The sequence below is a fragment of the Mus caroli genome, unplaced genomic scaffold, assembly GCF_978045245.1.
Source record: "Mus caroli unplaced genomic scaffold, Mus_caroli_1 scaffold_8, whole genome shotgun sequence".
NCBI classification, from domain to species: Eukaryota; Metazoa; Chordata; class Mammalia; order Rodentia; family Muridae; genus Mus; species Mus caroli.
In genome coordinates this window covers 61,741,939-61,746,281 of record NW_028227263.1, presented here as the reverse complement: position 1 = coordinate 61,746,281, position 4,343 = coordinate 61,741,939, and the positions used below count along the sequence as shown (strand labels likewise).

Below are 4,343 nucleotides of genomic sequence, written 5' to 3'. Positions count from 1 at the left end.
ATAGTCCTATCAATGTCTTCTTGCCTGGAAGTAAGTATTGAGGTATGCTAGATCCAAATTTTGGTAAGACAACTGATGTTTTATTTTATAATAAATAGACTTAAAGCACCTTTTCCATTATGAAGTCTAGTCAGTAGAGATGAAATTTGTTAGTTGGTTTGTGTTTGATTTCTTTGTCATTTATCCAAAGCTTATGTTATCTTCAGAACTAAGGATTTGTTAAAAATTTTTATGTGGACCCACAAGTCAGCAAATTTCAAAGTGAAAGAATGTAGTTAAGCTGACAAACTAATAAATTATGCTAAGACTTGCTGGTAGATTTACCAGCACTTTACACAACGCTTGGACTCAACCAGTTTAAGTAAAATAAATATGGAAAAAAGATCATTGCAAAGCCAGTCATTCTCCTTGGGGAATCAAGAAGCCAGTTTTGACCAGTTGAACAACATATACATACACTGAATATGAACACATGCTTCTCCAGAGAAGCGGGTATCTTTGATCTCCTGACACTGGGCTCTGTGTCTGCTCTGTGCATTAGAAAGACAACTGCAAGTGTTGGGCCCAAAGGTATTTTCTGGGATGCTTGACAAGACTGCCACTGCTCCCATGCACGGTGTATTCATGCCATGCACTGTTGCACAGTGCAGTGTGCTCAATCAGCTTACCATAGTCGAATTCTTTCATTGCCCTCCAGAAGAACTCAAATCATCATTGGTGCAATTACAACAGAAAACATGTCTACAGCTGGCAGCTGGTACCTCTAATTTTACTTCCATGTGTGGAACTGCACACACAGTGTGATTCTTGAGCAAAAAATTCAACTACTGTGACCAGAAGAGCTTGTTAATCCATAGTCTTTGCTTTATTGTATGCAAAGTGAGCTACTGCACGGAGCGTCCTGAGTCTGTCTCTCTGTCTCTTCTTGAACATCAGCTGGATCCTTTCTGAAACAACCAGAGAAGCATGCTGAAGCTTCTTTTCACTGTGGCTCCTTTCAGTCCAGAAACTGATAGAAAAGGCTGTACCCAGACTCTGAGTTCTTGGAGATATCAGATGTCAATCTGTATAAGTCTTCAATAGCTTGTGCATCTATTTACTTTACAATGTTGTCATCACATAACAACCAGAAATCATGACTCTTAACTATTGCAATATAATGGCTTCAGTTGGGACCACTTCCGCAGTGAACCTCAACAGCGACCAGGTCATACATTCTGTCAGGGTTGGTTGTGTCTCCTGAAGTGTTAAACAGACCGAGTTCTAAAGGAAACAGCACCCGGTAAGAAAGCTTTCTATATCGATGAATTTGGTCCATATATTTAAATCTCTTCAGGTGCAAAGGCAGTATCATGAGTAGTTTCTTAACTTCCATGCCTGTGTGTGTTTTCTGCTTGTTCAGGCACTCTTCACAGTAGTATTTATATTCACAGCACAGTTTCTGTGTTACTGAATCCTCTTAAACAGTGAGTAATTGATTTGTTTTGTTCCATGTCAACAGAAAAGTCTAAAAAAAATCTTCATCTTTGCTGCTTATAGTAAGCACAAGTAAGACACCTGGTTTCATTAGTTAATGTTCCATGAAAAATTTCGTGGACCTATGTTAGGTCTGGTAGTGCTGTTGTTATCCTTGCTGTCTATGGGTCTCCATTCCCTAATCGTCCATTTTGCTTCCCCTGTTTTCTTTCTTCTTGTAGAATATCAGCAATTGTATTGAGTAGGTAATTTAAGAATTCATGGATACCTTGTTGCACGTAGTTGTCAAACAACTTGTTTTAACTTGTGATAAACTTCTTGGGCGGGATAATGCCGACCTTCTTCTGGATGGCTATGTTGTGGAAGAGGTCTGCCAAGCAGGTGAGAAGGTTCTCTTTTTTTTCTGGGCTGACTTTTGTATGCTAGAACTTTTTCCTGAAATGGACAACAAAAATAAAGTGCTTGAAGAACTGAGTTGCAATATCAGGTGTTCCCCAAACTGACTAATCCGAAATAGTGCTTGCTGACCAGAAACTGTTCTGGACCAATCTCTTTCTCTAATTTTGAGGCATTGGCGCCCACGGTACAGATGGAGACAAATGTGAAGACTGTCATGAGGATTTCCATCTGCCATCTTCCAGACAGTTGCTGCAGGCGGGGGGCGCAGGGAGTCAGACTGCCTGCTCAGTATATACACTTTAAATTAAAATTTGCAATTAAAATAATTTTTTTAAAAATTTATTAGATATTTTCTTCATTTACATTTCAAATGCTATCTATCCCCTTTCCTAGTTTCCTCTCTGAAATCCCCTATATCCTCTCCCCTCCCCCTGCTCCCTAATCCACCCACTCCCACTTCCTTGTCCTGGCATTCCCCTCCTGTACTAGTGCATATAATCTTCACAAGACTAAAAAAAAATTAAAAGAATATATTTTTGGTATGCTATCTGAAGTAACTTCACATCTATTACTGTGTTACTTGTTTCAATATCTATGTTTACATGCATGTTTATATTTATATTTGCTTATATCTGTATTATCTATTTTTTCTGTTATATATTTATCATATAGTTACAGAGCTTCAATTTTTCCAATTATCTTTTATTATTTTAAGAAGTTTTTTATTTTTATTTATGAGCATGAGGATTTGCCTGCATGTAACTATTTTGTCCATTGTACTTGGTGTACATGTGTGCCTGTATCTTCTTGCTATTTGCAATGTTCATAAATGTTGTTCAATCTTCTGGCAATAGAATTATAGATAGTAGTGGATCACCATGTGAATGTCAGAAACAAAACCTTTGTCTTTTGCAAGAGCAATAAGTGCCTTTAACTTTTGAAACATTTCATCTATCATTAATTGTACTTAAATGTTTGTTTATTTTTATGCATGTGTATGTTTTGTCTGCATGTTGTCTGTGCACCACATGTGGGCAGTGTGCATAGAAGCCAGAAGAAAGCATTTTATCTCCAGGAGCAGGAGTTTCCATTGACTTCAGTCATCACATGTGTGGTGGGAATTGAATTTGGGTCATTTGGAAAAGAAACCATAACCTCTGAGATATCTCTTCAGACCCTTTTTACTTTTAACTAACAAATTATTATAAAAAATCAAGGAGTCAAATTGTCTATTGTTTATAAACACTGAGTAATAACTAAATAATGTTAGTTATTATTTTCTTCCCCTCAAATATCTAATTTTTCTGGTGGGAATTATTGAACATTTCCATTTTTCATTTAGTAACACAACTATATTTTTATTTATTATATTCAACACATAATTGAAATACAGGTCACAGAGAAAAATTTTATTTAATCCAATAAATTGAATGTTGCTTCAGGAAATGTTGCAGGAACAAAGCAACCAAGTCATCATAGCATTTTTATTGATCCTTTGGGAATTTCACATAACGCACCTCAATCACTCTCACTTCCCAGTCTTTCCATAGGCAACTGCCAATCCATGTGTTCTCCTCAGCCCAATCTCCCCCATTCCCCCCAGAAGAGAGAGAGAGAAAAAAAGAAAATGAAAAGGTCCAATTGTGTTATCTATATAATTACTGGAGCAGAGTCAAGTTCTTGATGGCCTGCCCCTTAAGTAGAACTGAGTTGTTTCTCTCCCACACTCCTGCCAATAGCAACCAGTTGTGGAGAGCAACACTTCAGCATTTTAATCACAGTTTTAAAGAGTTCTCTTTGATGGCTTCCTGTTGAGGCTGCTACTTTTTGGTGTTGTGGGGGTTAAAGTGGGCAAAGGTTTTGCCTACTTCAAAGGTTTTGCCTTCCATGTTCTTCATTCTGCCAACCATGTGTCTGACATCATCAATATCACTGCAAAAGTAGCTTACTTGCTGTTTATCATTAGCAGGAGCACAGATCATGAGCTTCCACATGGTGCCGATTACATCAAAAATGAGGAATACAGTCTTACAGCTACAGTAGAACCATGAACACATTCAGGTTTTGGAGGCACTACAGGACACCCACATCAATGTGGCCCTCAGTGACAGCATGGCTCATGGAAATCAACATGACATCAGGCTGCAGATCAAATGATCATGAATATCCATGTGGCTTCTTGTGGCTTCATGGGCCATGAACATCAACACAAACCTGGGCTGCAATTGAAATTCAAATCCAGATGGGGTCCTTGTTGGTAGCATGGATCAGAACATTGCCATGATCCTAGGTGGCAACACAGGACATCCATGTTGATATATCCTTCCCCTGCCCTCATGGTAGCATGGCTCATAAACATCAAAATGGCCTCAATGCTCAGAGACAGCTCATCCTGAAATGGTTTGAAGCAAGACACAGCATTTGATATAGAGGTAGTTTTAAAACTGATGGTCTCTGGCCTTCTAGCT

At 38.3% G+C, this 4,343-nt stretch overlaps 1 pseudogene; it reads right to left on the bottom strand.

Moving 5' to 3' along the window:
• Positions 1 to 997: 997 nt before the first annotated feature.
• On the bottom strand, positions 998 to 2,103 carry LOC110299219 (ubiquitin carboxyl-terminal hydrolase 12 pseudogene; annotated as a pseudogene).
• Between the last annotated feature and the right edge of the window lie 2,240 nt (positions 2,104 to 4,343).